Raw genomic sequence first — 19,845 nt, forward strand, 5'->3', positions numbered from 1 at the left:
AAAGAAGTTGAGTACGTCACCATGCACAAATCGGAAAAAAAATACTTGAAAACAGGTCCCAAGACACAGGTAAAGCGTAATGTTACAGCTTTCGGTAAAGCTGTGAAGTTATTTCCGATTTGATTGACGTGAAGTTCACGGACACCTTTAGTTAATAAGAACAAGACGCCTACAAGGGCGTATCCGTGGAATGCGCAAACAGTTAACACAAATTGTCCAGTTACAGTGAACTTCAAGTACAGGTAGACTTCGGAAAATGGCGAAAGATTACTAGAAAGATACATCTGTAATATAACTTAAAGTTTTTTGTTGTAAAAACTCATTACTAATGTTACTAAATTTGCAAATGCAAACAACGAAGCCCTATTAGCAGGTTATCAGGATACGGGATCTTTTATTCATTTATTTTTTGGAAGGAGACTTAATTCAAATCCTACAGTTTTACTTGCTTCGTTAACTCCTTTCATCCAAAAATTACAGGATCAGCCTTAAATCATCCGAAAAACTTATTACAAATCACAGTTCAACAACTTATCATCCTGGGCCAGTTGTTCAGAAACTGGGTTTTAAAACGAGTTTTATCCTCTACTCCCAAATGCTGTTCAAGGCTGATATTCAGAAAAACTTTACATTAGAAGAAGTCAATCTTGAAAAACAAAAATAAGCAAAGGAAACTGTGACCAAAAAGTTGAAAACATGAAACAAAAGTTTACGCTAATCCTGGATTAAGGTAATTGGCTTTCGAACAACCGGGCCCTGTAATCGACGTCTGGTTCTGTAATCCTGGTTTAGTTCCTTGCAAACTGTATAAATTTGCCGTGGCGAAGACAAGAAGACAACATCCGTGCTCTATTTCTCTCAATGCTCAAAAATTCCGTAATTGCGTGTTGTATAGTCCAGTCCAAAGTTCTAATTTTACAATTCCATAATCTTGATTTCAGTAACTTGGTACCAAACGTTCCACAATAACTTGAAATCTCGTTAAGAAAAATCCTTAAATCCAGTAGTCCAGTCCGGATTGAGATCGCCAAAACTCTCTCTATCATCGATTCAAAATTCAACAAAAGCTACAAGTAGTAAATAGTTATCAGAAACTACAACAGTTCGTCCTGATTCTACACTCGAGCTGAACAAAAAACCTAAACAAACCTTGTCATCGTTTTCGAGAGAACAGACAAACAGCCGAAACTGTTCTGTGCCTGCCCCTTACGGCACTGAAAAAGTACCGTACGTTGTACAATAGTACTTGACCGTAGCCCTTGGCCAAGAAACTAATCTTAGCCAAAAGCCCGAGAAGCGATCAGGATACGGGATAATTAGATTAAAAACTGTGGGAATACGGGAGTTCTAGTCTGGAGGAGGGGGGGGTAGAATTGAGGAGATACGGGATATTTTTTAAAGTAAGAACGCATTTTCCATAACTGTCAACTGAGCGGCGTTTTGTTTTTTCCAGGAGATTCAAGTCCTTGAACAATATGTAGCTCTAATAGTACACGACATTGTTTGGTATCGTAAATCATTACGGTGCCATGGTAGACATCTTTGTTATATACCCTCTAAGAAGACATGTGGTTCAGTAAAATACTAAGCCCAGAACGATTGAAGAAAATAACAGGAAATCGAGAAACATTTGGCTTCAAAGCCGATATGTTGATCATTTACAAGTTCTTTTTCACCACAAGCTTAAGCGTGTACTCTGAGCTCCTGACACCTTTCCAAGACCAATGTTACTAAATTTTTTTTCCCTTTCCAGCGGGGTTAGTATCTGGATGGGGGACGTTAAAATATGCGACTTTTGCTGTCAGGAACATACGCCCAAAAATTCTATTTTAACGCTCAAAAATGCGAACAAAGCAAGGTACAGATTTTGCTAGCCTGCTTTATGCAAAACAAATATTGACGAAAAAGTAAATAAATATTAATATGTAGTTTTTAAGGAGAGCAGAAGGAACTTTTAGGAAGTGTCGATCGAGAATAAAACAATTTGCCATCAGCGAAAAACATTTCGGGAGATTTTTGTTACGTTCCATCAGAGTTCAATTTTTCTATCGTACTTTTGGTCATACAAGTAAAATCGCAAAATCGGAAGTGACATCGATTTTAGCGGCCGCCTGTGATCAAGTTATACCTTGCGTGTTTACTGACAACTCACGAAACAAAGGATACATCTGTGACAAAATGACGGCATAACACCTGGTTTTTGTAAGTGCGTTTTTTTTTCTTTCAAGTGTTATAAAGTTCGACAAGATGTATGTGCGAATTTAACATAAAGATCACCATTGTTGATGCTAGTCCAAGTGTCAGTTGAAGTTAAGCTCCTCCGAATGAGGTTAGTACTTGGATGGGGGACGGCTGCGAAGTCCTCGAGACGGCGATAGCTAATTCGTTTTTTTTTAACTTGATTTCATTTTTTATCTTGTTTGGCCGTTCAAAGCTATTTTCTTATTTTCTTTCTACGTCAAAACGGCGAACAAACTGGTTCCCAAGAAATATTGGAGTACGTATTCGTTCTATGCAAAATACTTCTCATAAAGTATTCGTTCTATGCAAAATAATAATGTTCACAGTGGAACACACAAGTACGAAGCAAGATCTAGAAATAACGTAGAAAATTCTCCTTACCTTTAAAGCTTGCCTTTCTCAAAGAAAAAGCATCTATCCACTTTATCGAATAGTTTAATACTGAAACAATCATGGCGGGCGGAAAGATTCTATTATAAATGTTTGCTTTCACCATCCTGACGGAAGTGTGTCACGGTGGCCGAGTGGTCTAACGCGCTAGCAGAGAAAAATCGTGATGGCTTGGGAAGTATAGGAGTTCTCCTCGGGGCAGGGAAGTTTGGAAATATGATAGGAAAATAAAGCAGTTCACCCGATCGGAGATTAATTCAATATCCGTGGGGTATGCACATTTGTGACTACCAACAAAAAAAAGATTCCAGCCCGGTTTTAAGACGTGGATGCCTTCGGCATTCCACGTAATAATATAGCTCGCATTTCAGTTCCATCTAAGACCCCTTGTGAGAAAGATCTATGAAAAGTGGAACATCGAAAAGGGAAATTTTCGGAACGTGACTACCCGCGAACGTTGGTAAGCCATAAGTTAAACTTGATTTAGTTTTATGATTTTATTAGTCTGTGATTCTACATTTAGATTTATAGCTAGTTTTCCGTTAGTAAGTTTTCTATTACCACGTGCGCATTCAACAATCGTAATTATGATCTGGCTATGAATGTAAATACTTAGACTATTTCTTAACGTAATCATTTCAGTTGACCGCTTCACTTAAATGTAAAGACCAGAAGATTAAAGATAGAAGAAAGCTAAAAATCCTTCTTGTCAACTTTTCACGGACTTTGATTTACGCGCGTGACACAACACGGGAAACTCAAAGATCCGAGATTTTAATAAGATCCCATTACACGTAAAACGTATAATTCTGGTTTAGTAACTCACCATTTACACCGTTGCATTTTTATTACGAACTACGGTTTTACAATTTTAGACCCATTAAATTTTGGTGACTCGTTGTGGTGAAGGGATACTGCTCTTATGGACAATTCCCTTTCTGAGATTTCTGCCTCTTCCATGAGCCGCTTACAAGTACAGTAAAGTTAAATCCCTTCTCTTTCTCATAGACGGACTACCGTTCTCAGAAGCAGTCTTCTCTGCCGGCAACTCAATTCGGGACTTGGGCCCCTCCGAACACTTTCCTTACACTGAGTTGAGAAAAGATACGGTTCTTTTGCTATTCTAAATACACTTCCACGAGCAATACGTGTATGACAAATTTCGGCTACTCTACGTACAGGCAAGTCTTAAACAGAATATTAATAAAATGCAGGTACCTCAGTGTCACACAATCTATAACACGCTTAAAAACTATTTTGTTAAACTAGTAGTAATCACAGATTGTAAAGTGCGTTCGCTGTTACATGGAGTGTTAGAGGAGGTTGTCATAGTGAAAAGAAAGATGGAGGAAAATATAGAGCAAGGAAAAATGAAATAAAGTAAAAATGATTTGTAACACAGTTACAGTTCTTTTAAAACAACAAATTTATTACCTAATTTTGCAAATATTCTTTATTAATAGGTGGCATTTAATACGTTTAGTATATCAGTGTAATAATTAACTGTATTCGATAGGAAATTTGTAACACAACGGTAACGTAACGGCATAACTGTAACATTATAACTGTAACCAACATTACGACTGAAATTAACATTACAACTCTGACCAACATTGCAACTGCAACTCTGTCTTTGCTATCAGTTCTGTGAGCAGCAAACAACCCAGCCAACGCTGGAGTGGTACACAATTCCGTCAGATTTCGATAAATGCTAACCTTAAAGCGTTTAAATAACATCATACTCGAAAGAACTATTGAATACAGTACTTACCCAGCTTCAAATTTACACTGCAAAAAGGTAAATCCAACGCTAGCGCTCCGAACACCAAAGACCAGCCGCAGAGACGCGCTCACATGGCTTGCTCTGGTCACATGTCTTATCACATGTCTTAGTAACGGTACCAGTTTACTGGCAGTGACATGCCCCTGAAAAACTAAAGTGGAGTGGCCATTTTGGTGTCCTTACAGGAATGTCAGAAATGTGGATTTTTTTCCGCAGATAACCGTGCACAGGACAACCACCTCTCGAAAGCCACAGGTCCAAATTAGGCTTGCGTTCCACGAACGCAATAAATTCTCTGCTCGCAAAACAACGTCAGTTGTTCAAAAGTCTCCAGGACATTGTTTTATATATACATTAGTTTCCTGTGGAATAATTTCGATTTCATTATATCACATCTCCCAAAATACACATGATAGACCATCACACTTGTCGGGAAAATGCGTAGTACATGACCTAGTAATCAATGTTCTTGTCTGTCAACGCCTCTCAAAATTGCTGGTGGAACACAATCTTCGCCAAATTAAGTTGGAACACCATCGTGACAGCGCTAATATTCTGACTTTTAGGTGTGATGCTCCCTCAAAATGTTGAATTCACTGATTTAGAGGAGCCACCTCGCAAAACTAACATTGGAAGAGCAGAGGACATCATTTGTGTCCCAACTAATGTGACGAGGATTGTAGTTTGTGAGGTCCTTGATATCTTAAAGAATGCTTTCCATAGTTAATAGTGTTAAAAATAGGGATATCGAAGTCACTGTGTCTTAGTCAATTTCTGATTCCTTTTTGACTTCTGCAAAGAAGCAGACGCTATCATGGACATAGTTAATAGAGGGGACTGGCAAACATCAAAGGAGCAAACAAAGATGCCAAGATTTATGCTGGACAGCCACGACCGTGCACAATCTTTTGTTTTGCGGTCATATACTCATAGGCAGCCCAAGCTCGCGTCACTACAGACAGCCGTTGAGAATTTAAACGCGTTATAAGACTTTGTATGGGAAATAAAATACAGTCGATTGTGAAGCCTAAAAAATGCTCAATTTAACTTTCATTCAATAAAATGAATCAAAATGACTCACCTCTGGGGTAGTCTTGTGCCTTTCGGAGTTTATTTTACAGTTTCGGGAAGTCCGTGTTTTCAATGTTCTTCCCGAAACTGTAAAATAAACTCCAAGGCACAAGAATACCCCAGAGGTGAGTCATTTTGATTCATTTTATTGATTGAAAGTTAAATTGAGCATTTTTTAGGCTTCATAATCTACTGTATTTTACTTCCCATACAAAGTCTTATAACGCGTTTAAATTCTCAACGGCTATGATACACTATGCATGAATTATGAAACTATTGTGTTTTGTGCACGGTCAAGGCCAAGAAAGAGAACAAAAACCTACAACAAGGAAATTTGTCGGGTTTCATAACCATTCCCCTATATTAACTATGCACAGAAGGAACAATGGAGAACATGGTTGCAAAAAGAGACTTTGCACCCTTAAATCATCATGTGGGAGGCAATTTTGTCCCACTGTCTTGTGGTGATAGGCATGCGCATAACAGAACCTCAAGCAACCCAAGCATCTCAAGTAACCTAAGCACTTCAAGTAACCCAAGCACCTCAAGCCTCTCAAGCAATCCAAGCATCTCAAGCAACCCAAGCACCCCAAGCAATTTAAGCTCTTCAAGCAAACGAAGGAATCCAAGCGCTTCAAGCAGTCCAAGCGTCTAAACAAGCTAAGCAAGGTAAGTAAGGTACGTGTTATGTGTACGGTACAATATATGTCCCCATACATAACGTACCTACCCAAAAATGTGATATATATAGTGTATTCCCCATTTTGTGTTCTTTGACGCTATTGCGATTCTTGGGTTATTCATGTTAAAGGTTTGTTAAATTATTTCTGTAATTTTTGCTATACGTAAGTGCCAATTTCGTTGATTTGCTCGAAGGAATTTCAATATTTTGCGTAAACAGCGTCGCTCACATCTAACAGAACTTTAGCTGGCTGGCGAATATGTGTAGTATAGTCAGTTGCACTATTTTCGGAGATTTTTTTGCACGCAGATACAAAACTGCAAATGGAAACTTCTTATATGTTCAAAAACATACGTTGTAGCTTGAAGTAAAATTAATCTAACAGACCGCTTTTGAAAATGAAAAGGTTTACAGATTTTACTTAGTATACTTCAACGAAAACTTGATCATGAATCTTACCTAAAGAACAAACGCAAGCCCTAATTTATAAGTGTTTGGAACGTATCGTTCGAATTTGCTTCGATTTTACAACGAAATACATGCAGAATCGTGAAGTGTAAGTGTCCGGGAAATAGGGCAATTAACATACTGTAAATTTTAATGCCTGACGTGTTTACAGTTTACTGGTCGGTGGTGATATGATTTTCAATTTCCAACCATAAATTTTTTAAAAGCTGACAAGACATAAATGATTTGCTCGAAAATTAATGCAGCCAGCTTGGCGACTTTTTAACTAGTCTTCGGTAGATACCTTTTCTTTTGGCCTGATTACGCAGATTTTTCAGCCAAAGACTGAAAATTGCATGGAAGACTTTTCTTTGTGTGTCTCAGGTTGAAATTCATAATTTCACTGGTTTAACCAATTATAAGAATACTGTGTGTTTGTTTATTTATTATTTCATTATTTTGTCTGTTTAGTATAGATCGTATTCATAAATGGTGGTGAAGTAATCATTCTTTTGTGTTTATGCTGATCATCCTAACTAGCCTCCTAAACACGAGCAAAATTCAAAAGAATTTTTGTTCCAAAGTGAGGCTAGTTATGATGATTAGCACAAAGACAAAAGAATGATTTCTTGACCGCTATTTATGAATACGGTCTATATTCCAGGAGTTCAAATTATCTTTATTATTTAGAATATACCGGTATATTCATCACAAACAAAGGGGCTTATTAATATTACAAAGGCAATGACAATCCTGCACGTAATAAGCGTCAAGCTTTCATGTTTAGAAACCAATCAGTTAGATTAGGATGGAGTATAGAGTGGCTCTGGGACAAAAGTCAGTAGAGAAATGGGGTACTCTTTTTGCATACTACGCAAGTGATTTTTGTTATGAAACATATATTTTGTAACGCTTCGCTAATGACAATGGAGTATGTTCAGATTCGTGTTAATTGTAGAAGTACTTTAGGCATGCTCGCAGGTATGTTGAATCCCTAGGGGTTTTCTAGGTTACTTAAGATTTTGTAAGTTATGCAAGAGCCACTCAAAGGCATCTCTTTCAACTTTGACTTTATTTGCTTATTCACTTATGTATTTCCTCTATGGTATGTTGAAAACGCTCGCTGTGTCAATAAACGAGATGCCCGCCTCTGATGCTGTGTTTCTGTTTATTAAAGATTAGTTACAAAATATTTTATAATCTTTTCAGGGTGATTAGAGTATAATTTAGTTTTCCTACAAGATTCGATAAATTATGCATGGATAACCACATTAAATCATCATATTTTGCAGAGTCATTTCTTGTTGTCGAGGACCTCACGTCGATTAGCATCCATTTTGGTAAGTGCTCACTGTTACCCGTTTCTTAATAACATGAACAAGTAATAATTTATGTTTGATAAACCAGTTTTGGTGAATTTTGCATTACTTTTTGTCAGAATTCCTTATAAGTTTATTTTCTGCAGTGCTCACGGTCACTCATGATTAGTTGCGAATGATGCATCCAAATGATCCACCAGTATTATTTATCCCTTAAATATTTTTTTCAGCCAGATTCATTATTCCTGCTCAAAAGGTTTTAAAAAGGAACATTGCAAGGTATTAAGTGATATTAGCTTGCTGGGTGTACCTGTAATAAGTTATTTGTCTGTCGTTTGATTGAACTGTGACTAGGTCACTTGTGTTCATTTTGTGTTTATTTTTATTCCAATTATTTTCAACTTCTTTTCATTATCCTAATTACTATTATTTGCTTGTTTACCCATAATTACTCAATTTCCTCATATTTTTGCTTGTGTAGTTGTGTTATCCCCACACATTTCTCTTACCTAATTCCTGTTGTGTAGGAGTGGTAAACTCCTTCTTCCCTTAGGTAAATCCTGTATTAGTGGGTAGTAGATTGACCCCTAGCCTTATTTGGTTTTAAGTTATTTTTCTATTTTTCTGAAATCCATTATAACTTAGCTACCATTTACTTAAGTTTAGTTGATACAGTTAATTAACCTGAAGAGTGTCAGTCTTCAAGACAAGTCATTTTCCAAGACTTCTGAGGTGTATAATTTATCAATAACATTTGGTATGTTATCAGTATTTTCCTATTTCTTTATTTATGCCTAGCCTTTAGTTTAGTTACTACATATAGCTTTCTGTTCTTGATTTTAGTTCTTAGCAGTGATTGCAAAATTTCATTTGCTATTGTCTAGGTTTATTTATCTATGTTGACCTTTAGTCTGGCACAGCATGTGATTTGCACCTTGAATATGTTTGCAGTTTTCCAATGAGTAATTGCTGTATTTTTGTCTACCGCTTTGTATCCTTTTAATTGCATTTGATTCCAAATGATCCGTTTCTTACCATTATTTCACAATTACTAGTTTCAATGTACTATTGTGGGATTATTGTGCAATATGTAATTTGAAGCTCTTGCTATTTTCAAATCCATGCTTCATATAATAGTTCTTGGATTATAACATTGTTTAGTTTGTTTACAATATTTAAAGTCATTTTACTCGTTTTGTTGGTAATTTCTTTGCCTTTTAGTTTGCAAGCATGTTTCTTCATGTATCAGCTATTTAGCATAGTTTTTATTGTTCAGCTTGTAAATAATATCAATTTACTATGTTTAATCCATTGGCTTATTGTGGCTTTGTTTATTTGTTCGTTCCCGACTGTAATAAACTCGTAAAACTTAGCTCAAATTTGTTGTTCTTGCGTCAACCGTTTTGGCCGTCTTACCGAACTATACTACCCTCTATTCTTTCCCTACACATCAATAAAGTAAGTGATGTATTTTGATATTTTTTTGTTTACATTCACTTGATCTCGATCCACGGTGTTTGCGTAGGCATAAATGATTTGTGTTAGAAAGTTATTTCCCACTAGATAATGTTTTACCGAAAGACTTGGCAGTGGATAACCACATGAAATTAAAATTTTTAGAGTTCAAAAAATGGGGCGAGACAAGAAGGAAAAACTTGCAGACAAATCCCTGCATTTTGAAAACTGGCAAGTTGACCTGTGATGCATGTCATCAGCTGTCATAAATTGACCAAGAAAATATTTGGTCTTCCATAGTGGAAATTGAACTTTGTGCAAGAGAAGGTTCAAAAATTTGGCAAGGAAAATAACAGGCATAACAGGCATTTCTACACAAGTGTAAATGAGCACCTTTTCTGGGATAAAAATTATCATATTTTCAAGCATCTTAGTTTGTCTAAACATTGTCAGGATAATAATTTTTGCGATGTTTCTTGCTTAAAATGTATTGAAAATGCTACCTCTTTCTATCAACTCAAAATCAAGGAGAGCTTCCATATTGAGCAGATGAAACCGGCCAAACTCAACAAACAAGTTGATCATGTCGGTTTAGCATTACACTTTTAAAATTTTACCATTGTGTCAGTTACAGTATGTTTTCTATAATACTGTTGGTTAGTTTGAGTTTCACCTCCTTGTAAGGAACATTTAAGAGTGCCTCTCAGCAATTTTCACCAAAGACCGTGCAAGATAAAAAAATCGAGAATTGCCAAACTTTGTCACAATAAAGGACTACAAAACCATTTTTAGAAAAATATTTTGTTTCGATAATTACTTTACCTGGACGGCGACTTTTTCGGTATGGGGCCTTGCGAGCGAGTGAAAACGACTCCAAAATGTTGCTTGTTTGAATCGCTCTTTTTGAAATAATGAACAAGTTACTGTAACTTGAAAATCAAAACAACACGGCACAGCTAGAGTAAATCATTTACCCTTTACCGCTGTTAACGGTACAATATACCAAAACTGGAATTTTGACCAAATTTTAAAACTTAACCTTTTTTAGATTGATTACAGATCTTGGCAAAACAAATCTGGAATGTTCTGGTTATTTCCAGAATTCTTCTTAGAATATGACAGAAACAATTTCTAGAAATTCCTAGAATTTACCAGTTTCCTTTTCTGCAAAATTCTAGAAAATTCTAGAACATGCTAATTAAGGAAGAAATTGCCAGCTTTATTCCAGAAATCATAATCTGGGATCAAATCAAGTGTTTCCAGCTTTTTCCAGCTTGTTACAAATGCTACTTTCTAGATTTTTCTAGACATTCCTGCATGCTATTAAATGAAAGCATGTGAAGATCATGTATTAATTTCCAGCTTTTTTCAAGGTCATTCCAGTTTTTCATGATTTTCCTCTGCCTTTTCCCACCAGTTAATTTTACATGTGTATTTCTTGATGGTTTTAGCTTTTGGTTCCTTTAAGGCAATTCAGCCATTGGTAACTTTTTAAATTTATCACGAGTAACTTTACTAAGCGTCTTACTCGAAGCAGTCAAATGCACAACAAAAACAGGCATTATTTTCTTGTCTGTATAAAGAACTACCAAAGATCATTGAATACTTTGGTTAACTATAAAGTTATTGGTCATTAGTGGTAATCAGGCAGTCATGTCTTGTACCTTCCCTTGTAGAACCAGACACTGTGTAATCTATGTAAATCCTATGTAACCACCATATGTAAATCGTATGTTATGATATACATAAATTGGATACAGAAGCCTTATTCAAAGGCTACAGTATGTTATGCCTCATCTATATATTTTGAAAGGAAATGCTATGTTTTAGCTAGTCAAATGGAACCTTTACATAGCATATGTAAAGGCTATGTTATGGGGTTTTTGTGTCCAAAAATAAAAATAGTTTCAACATAGTTTCTACATAGATTCGAAACAGAAAATACACAACACATACATAACTAGATGCTTCTATGAAGCATACACTGGCATGCCTGTGGAACGTGATACAGAAAAAAAGAAGGCACTTAAGTATCTTGTATTGAAATACAGCATTCCAGTCTCTGAAGAATAACAAATAAAAGAGAAGCGAGAAACATTGGCTTCTGGGCTGACATGTTGATAATTTTCAAGTTCCCTCACAACTTCTTTTCACCACAAGTGTGCCCTATGAGCATCCGAAAACTTTGTAATACTAAACTTCACTGAAGTCAAGCCCTGTTTCGCGGGGTTAGTGTTGGGATGGGAGACCAAAGCAATAAACCCCTCATAAAAAACAGAAACATCTGACCGAAAATACTATTAACGCTAACAAATGCGAACTCAGCAAGGTACAGATTCTGGTAGCTTGCTTTATGCAAAACAAATATTGATGAAAAAGCAAATAAATATTGATACACAGTTTTCAGAAAGAGCAGAAGGAAGTTTCCCGGACGGTCGATCGAGAATAAAATATTTACGACATGAAAACAACATTAATTTTGAACCGTGAATATAGAATAAAAAAAGTTACGATCAGCGACAAACATTTTGGGAGATTTTTGCTACGTTCAAGTAAATTGCAAAATCGAAAATTTAACTAAAGGCATCCGGCTAGGCGTACATCTCTGCGACTCGATACCGCTTGCACTAACTTTAAGATCAGGAACTTTCTTCTTCAGGAAACTTTCACAGTTCTGTGCTTCTCTCCTTTGGCATTTGGTTGCAGTGCAGTTCATATCATGATTTTCACATATTTGTTCATTTAGTACACATTTGTTCTCAACATATAAACTTTCTTTCAGTTTGGGTCTACCGCAAACGGCGTGTGCATAAGTGAGTTGTTTGAGCGTTCCGAGGAAGAAGCTTAATACAAGAAAAAGCAATATGCTCACAAACGACATACTGTCATGGGCTACACACTTCGCCACAACTTGATCGCGCAAACAAATGATATTTGGTATGATCACGCTCAATCATATGGTTTTGCCTGTCAATAAAAGGCATTATTATACTTATTATACTTAGGATCGAAATTCTCCAATCACAATTAGCTATTTTAACAACTTGTTTCCTCAGAAGGACGTCTCTGAAGGTGCCCAATCAAAACATGACGACTTCTATCCACTTAGTGCTATAAATTCACACAAACCACAAACGCCTGCTTCCCTTCGTTTATTTCAGGAGGGGTTAGTTAGTATCTGTCTATCGTTAGAATCTCTCGACTCCTGTCTCGTGTTGCTATCGCACACCCACTAAAATTCGCTCATTCCTGGTCGTTTTATTCCTACTCGTTTAGAACCAAACAACTACCTCCTAAATGTCAACACCAGGAAATGATCACGCAAACGAAGCCAATGGCGAGAAATAATATTTCAACTGAATAGCTTGAAATAAAATTTGAGCGAAATCTCTCTCTTTAAAAAAGTTAAAGAAATATAAGGGCCGTTTATACGACAGAAAATAAAACGCGAACAGCCCATATAAATGATGCAAAATCTACGTTCACAGCTTTCTCAAGCCCCGGCTTATCCTGGCCTGGGAGTTTATACTCGTATAAATAGTTCCTTTCGCGTATTATGTACGCCGCGTCCAGAGTAAGCCGCGGCTTATTTTCTCTCGTATAAACGACCCTATTGTTGTTTTCTCAAGTTAACAATAACTTCATTTTACACAAGAGTGACTATACTGAAATCTTTTTCTGACCTTAATTAAAAACCATCGCCAGCTGTAATCATTTGCCAGAACGATCATGCCTACAAATTCCTGTCATCTTTATTTAATGCGTATTAAATTTCAACTCACTTATGCAAATTAGTTAAACTCGAATACTACACAGCACAATGAATCACAACAGTTGAAACATCTCACAAAAACCTTTTCCAGCATGAAATTTATTGAAACTAACTAAATATTTGCTATTGGAGACAAACACAACCCTTTCTATTCCAATTCCGTGCGTGCAAACAAGAAACAATCCGTCTCACAAACCATACGATATGCAAATAAATATATTTTTCAGTTCAAGATTAAACTCTTTCCTAAAGAACCTTTTCCAAAGCACAAAATAGACAACAACCTTTCTTTCCAATAATTCTTCACTGTCACATTTTCAATTATTTTTTACCTGAAAACTGTACAGCTTGACTGCAAATTAAATGCCAATTGCCAGACAAATGAGATGCCACTTCGGTAAACACTGTGATACATTCAAGACATTCGATTCCTTTTACACCTATACTCAATTTCCCACTTACTGTCAGTGTTCTACATACCAGCACAGTTTATAAAATAAGATTAGAAACAACACACACTTTCTCATATCCGACCGAAATTGTTCTCGAAGACCATCCCTCGTCGCTTTTAAGATTCCAGATATTTATTTTCTCCGCCTGTTTCGTTATTCCAATTGACGTTCCATTCTTGATCTCATAAAGGTATATTTTTTCCACTAAAACCCCGTTACCACGACTTTCGACGCCATTGCGGGTTTAATAATTAAACGTTCATCTGTGTGTGCACCAAGGTAATCTACGTATCCCCCCAGCCCCCTCAAACCTAACAAAATACACAGACAAGACTCTATGCACAAAGCCACTACTTAGCAGGGGAGTGACAGGCAAGACTTTTACCGACACGGAAAAAAAAATAAAAAAAACACGAAACTAAACACAGATTCCAACTGGTTTGCCATACTGGCAAGCCAGTAATTATCCTGCTCCTCTAAAATAATATTCCAGCAAATCAGAAATGTGCTGGAAACTACAAAAAATCCATTGTAGTGAAGCTATTAACAGTTATTACCATAGCTCACAGAAAAAAAAAATAGACGACATTTCAAAGCAGTTATACCTTTTTTATTGCATGAACCTAAACATTTAATGCATGCCAAAATCTTTGGATTGGGTTCTTGTTTTAAATTTATCTAGACCTTCCGTGAGGGTACACTGGGTTGCCTGTGGTATGTGCACCGTTCCAGAAATTTTTTTTTCAAGTAGGGGGGTCATTAAGAAGACCATTTAAGGGGTCACCCAGAAGTCATACCAGCAGAGGCCCTTTGGCTCACTGGTGCTCACATGTTCGCACGACGAACAGATCCTTTTCTGAGGTTAAAAACCTGGCTACCAGCCTATTAATTAATCATTTGTCGGAAAGAAGAAATTCCTGTCCTCTTCAGAAAAAATAGACATGCATTGCTTACATGTGGTAGTGAGGTAACACAGCAGTTTATTCCATATAAAATGTCAACTGAGCTGTGTGTTGTCTTCCAGGAGATTCAAGTTGTCCTTGCGTAATATGTAGCTCTAACAGTGCACGATATTGATTTGGTATTGTCTATCATTGTAGTGCCGTGATAGAAGTCTTGCTGGGGGTAAATAGCCTGAGAAGACATGTGGTTACTAGCAAAGTACTGAACACTGAACCCAGGAAGAAAATAAATGGGAAGTGAGAAACATTGGCTTCTGGGCTGACATGTTGATAATTTTCAAGCTCCCTCACATCTTCTTTCACCACAAGTTTAAGCGTGCCCTCTGAGCATCTGACAGCTTTGTAATACTAAAGTTTATTAAAGTTTATTAAAGTTTATTAAAGTTTCTCCCTGCCCGGCGGGGTTAGTATCTGGATGGGGGACCTCAAACATATAGCCCTTCGTAAAACAGAAGCATTGGACCAAAGAATACTATTAACGCTAACAAATGCGAACTCAGCAAGGTACAGATTTTGTTAGCTTGCTTTATGCAAAAACAAATATTGATGCAAAACTAAATTGATACACAGTTTTTAGAAAGAGCAGAAGGAAGTTTCCAGGACGGTCGCTCGAGAATAACATATTTACGACATGGAAACAACATTAATTTTGAACCGTGAATATAGAATATATAAAATTATGATCAGCGACAAACATTTTGGGAAATCTTTGCTACGTTCAATTTTGTTATTGTACTTTTCGTTGCACAAATTAATCGCAAAATGGAAAGTGACATGGCCGGAATTCAGCGGGCGCGGTGATTAAGTTACCGCGGCATGTTTACTCGCCAAACAGTGAAGCATCTATGTCAAGTGATGGCAAGATACCGGGTTTTTGTGAGTTTCTTTTTCTTTCAAGTGTTATAAAGTTTGACAATAAATGAACAAAGTCAAAAACAAAGATCACAATCGCCCAGACTCTTGAGGTTGACCCCGGGGTTGACCATTTTTTCTGCTGAGTCAAAAATTTACTCTCCAAGACAAGGTTATGTATCACCAGGTAATTCCATCATTTTGGAAATAGCAGCTACTTTATTATGCATCGGCGTAACAATTTTTTGCTGATTTTGGAGCTCATTTTGTTGAAACTCAAGCACGCTTCCAACAGGCCTGTGAACCCTTCCTGCTTACAGAGCAATACTAAAAAACTTCTCCGATATCACATTTCAACCTTAAGCTCGAAAATTCAATACACAACACGATATTATAATTGACAAAGGCAGAAAATACCACAGAATCCTTTTCCAGCGAAAAATTTATTGAAACAAACAACCTATTTGCTCTTACCGTAATTTCCGGCCGATTACCGGTGTTAATTTTTCCGCAAACAGTTCTTGGTGCGGGTTATAGGAAGGTGCGGGTAATGTGATAATTTTTAAATCTTCCAGTATAGTTTTAAAGCCGTAAGAGGGAAAAAATATAAAAGTCATTAATGAAAGTGTTCCTAAAAACTGTATATTGCCTTATTTATCCCGCCTTCATTGCCTAATGCTCTCGATGAAAACTAATGCAAATTGAAAATCGTTTATCACGTGAGTGATATTGCTTTCTTACTTTGCTAATTTCGCCGCTTCTTTCTATGTTAAGTTGAAAAAAAAACATTATTCGCCAACTGGAATAATAAACTAAACACAAAAGAATAAAAATGTGAAATAGCAGGCTTTAAAGTACCGTAATTCACACACAAAAACTGATGCCGACATGTTCATTTCATGGTATCGCTACCGCCGCATTTTCTAATATGAGTCGCTCAATGCGTGGAAACAAACATTCACGGACAAAATTTAAAACACGAGAATATTCGGCGTATCAGTAAAATATTCCTAGCAAGCACTAACTTGAGGTAGAGAGTATTTTCCCGTTTCAAGCGATTTCTTAGAGTCAGTAGATCCTGAGATATCGACTTTTTTTAGAACGGAATTTTACAAGCGGTATCATTCAATAGAAGATCAAAAAACAATAGGTAAAATGACGATAATTAAACCAATACTTCCTTCAAATCTGTGTGTTTCCTCGTTTGTTGATTCAATCTTTAAAATGATGCTTTATTTGTCTTAGTCTTTGTGAAACCCCTCAATGAACATCGCAAACAATGCATGTGATTTACTAATTTTAACACTCGCCCCAACGTTCTCTCAACCTATCAAAATGGCGCTCAATGATCAATCGTAGAGATGGTGGCCTTCAACTCGCAATCTATCGAGTCTTAGCGTTAATACATTGATATTTAGGTCCTTTTAACAAGACAAACCAGAAATGGCTAAGGAGAGTGTTTAAGGCTGCGTTGTTGACAGCTAATTCTTAGCAGAAAATGTTATCGATCTTTCGCTTTGTAAACAACAACACAGAAATATTCATCGCTCCAAGTTTGTGAGTTCCTATCCCGGTGGTACAGTAGCATGATTTTCTTTTGTTTTGGGGTGCGGGTAATAGGCCAAATATCGGGTAATCTGTTGAACTTTTTTTCTCCTTACGACAAAAAAAAAGACCGCTGCGGGTAATCTGCCATGCGGGTAAATGTCCGGAAATTACGGTAGAGGCGAAAACCTCTTCCTATTTCATTGCGTGCGTGAAGACAAGAAACTCAATCGTGTCAAATTACCATGTACTTCAGGTAAATACAGCTCACTTTGATTTCGGCTCGACGGGCGATAGATTGTTGTCGAAGTCCATTACTCGTCGCTTTTGAGATTCCAGGTGTTGGCTTTTCACCGCCTGCCTAGTTTATCCAACTGACTTTCCATTATTGAGCTCCATAAGGGTATATTTTGTTTAAGGATCCACTAAAACGCCATTCGCGTTACATGACTTTCGATGCCATTGCAGGCTAAGTTAATGATTCTGCTGTGTCCACCAGAGAAATCTACGCATTTCCACTACCCTCTCGATCCTAAGAAAATACGCACAGAAGGCTCTATGCACAAAGATACCACTTACCAGGGGAGTGACAAGCAAGACTTTTACCGACACAAAAAAAAGTTAAATAAAATAAATAAAATAAAACAAACAAATCCCACCCACTTTCCGACTGGGACCCAGTAAAAACAAAAAAAGCTTTAAAACATTTCAGATCACAGAACTACATGTATAACACGTCTGCAAAGAGAGATCCCCAAATACATCAAACCATAACTGGTTAAGGAGACGGAATTGGCTGCTAAGCATTTTTGTCTGCTGTAAAGGACCTTTCCCTGCTCTCCCATGAAAGAATTTTTTTCAGAAGTGTCTTTTCATACTCTTTCATGGCAACTAAAAAAAATACAGTACATATACTTTAATGATGCATGTAGTGATTCCTCTAAATCGCTGATCATTTCTATTACAATTAAAGTGTGTGAAGAGTAGACTCATAAGTTTGGGTCTCTACTTACAAACGTCCATAATAGCTTTCTCAGGCATTTTCTGCATTGATTACTATAGTTAAACTGACAGAAATTAGCGTTTTACAAGAAGGAATCAATTGTCAATCGTATACAATCATATAATTTGCGGTATGAGATCTTTTTTTCTAACTTCATTATTCTTGTTAAAGGTTGACCAATTTTAACATTTAATTTAAGGTGGCTCCCTAGAGTTATTACGAACATCGTACTTAACGAACGTGAGTTAGAAAACGAAACCTAGTCAATTTCCCTTAAAGTTTGCCCCCGGAGAGATTTACCAGTATGGATACTGTTGAAACAAGGTTTATGTTTTGGTTGTCAATTTTTGGATTAAGGCCGTTACCAAGGCAACATCTCATCTAATGACAGGCACATATTTTCCTCATTTTGGCCTAGACTCTTCGATATTTTAACTTTCCTTCGGTGAATTTTTTCATATTTTGCCACATCATGGAAATGATATTGCCTGGCATTTTGAAATGTTAAAAAGTCAGCGTTGTTCAGATGGCTTTTCCAGTCCTTGCATACGGCGAGAGCTACTGAAATTTAAACTGACCAATCAGAATTCAGCGAGCGGGAAAAACTGTGCTATCCTTGTGCTATCCGACGTCACGCCAATTGTTTACATTCTGATTGGTTAGATCGGTGGACATTCGCTCAGCCTTCCTCTTGTGATTCTCTTGACTGTCGCTTCTTTGAACATGACACATTAATATTGTTCTGGCAATCAATTTGCCAATCCACTTTATCCAGTTTATGGATTGGTCTAGCATGTGATTAACGACCAGGATCGCTTTTGAACTTTATTCTGTAGAAGAAGTAGACGTTGCTGAGTGAACATTTTTACGACGAAATCCCTTGGTTTGTACTGTTCAGCACTTTGATGTCCGAGAACGTAGCAATCACGTTTGTTGGTCTGTGCATGTGAAGTTTTTTCAGCTCTTGTTTGTGTCCATCATGATCGAACTTCAGGTGAAGCGCTATGCTGCTTTATGCCAACTTCGGTGGCTTGTGATGAGCTTGCCTGCTGCCCAAATTGTTGTTGTATTTGGGCAAGATTGGTCTTGGGTTGGAACTTAATAGTGAGGGGAACAATTTTTCGTTCATCTGCTGTGCCAGACAACAAACAATCCTGTCGGGTGTTCCATGTGCTTGGTGAGTCTTGCACGACCATCGTCTATCAGATCTGGATTGGAGTTTTCTTTCAGTGATTACAACTTGCGATCGTTCTGCAAACATCTACGTAGCATGCAGCACTTTTTAGTGACTCGAGGATCCCCGGCCCGTTTTGCTGTTTTAAAGGGAGTCCTGCCTTTTGTGAGCTGTTTGTCTTCAGTGTTTGTACTTTTTCGTTTGTTCCTGGTGGCACAAAGTAACTTTGATGATTTCAAAGGACTTGAATCCTTAATTGAATAAAGGAACCATTAAGTGAATGGTACACAAAATTAGGAGAAACTGTTGGTTGAATAGACAATATTTGTAGACATAATTATCTACCCAGTTTAAGTACTTAGCTCAACAAGTTGTTTGGCTCCACAAGTTTCAGTTTCAGGCCAGGTACCCGAATTCACCCAGGTACTGTTGCACACTACCATATTTATTTTGAAATTGAATAGCTCCTTGAAAAACTGGTTGCTTGAGAAGAAACTTGATGTGTTTGTTCTCTACATTGGTGAATGCAGCCACTAACTGTCCATTGTGGATAAACTCCAGACCAACTCTTCTTTCAATTTAATCTTTGTTCTTCGCAGGGCATCAATAATGGTGTCCCTTGTAAAATGTTAGTTTAAAGAGTTTGTTTAAGTTATTTCCCATTTCATAGGGCACTGTGGTTGCCAGATTCACTTTC

General features: G+C 37.0%; 1 protein-coding gene across 1 annotated transcript in view; it reads left to right on the forward strand.

Moving 5' to 3' along the window:
* Window positions 1-6,243: 6,243 nt before the first annotated feature.
* Window positions 6,244-19,845, forward strand: part of LOC138051401 (tetratricopeptide repeat protein 28-like) — a 695,954-nt gene continuing 682,352 nt past the window's right edge. The window contains exons 1-3 of the mRNA XM_068897590.1: window positions 6,244-6,296; window positions 7,907-7,954; window positions 8,164-8,212. The gene's annotated coding sequence lies outside the window, so the exon portion shown is untranslated. The remainder of the gene's footprint in view (window positions 6,297-7,906; window positions 7,955-8,163; window positions 8,213-19,845) is intronic.

The sequence above is a fragment of the Montipora capricornis genome, chromosome 6 (assembly GCF_036669925.1).
Source record: "Montipora capricornis isolate CH-2021 chromosome 6, ASM3666992v2, whole genome shotgun sequence".
Classification (NCBI taxonomy): domain Eukaryota; kingdom Metazoa; phylum Cnidaria; class Anthozoa; order Scleractinia; family Acroporidae; genus Montipora; species Montipora capricornis.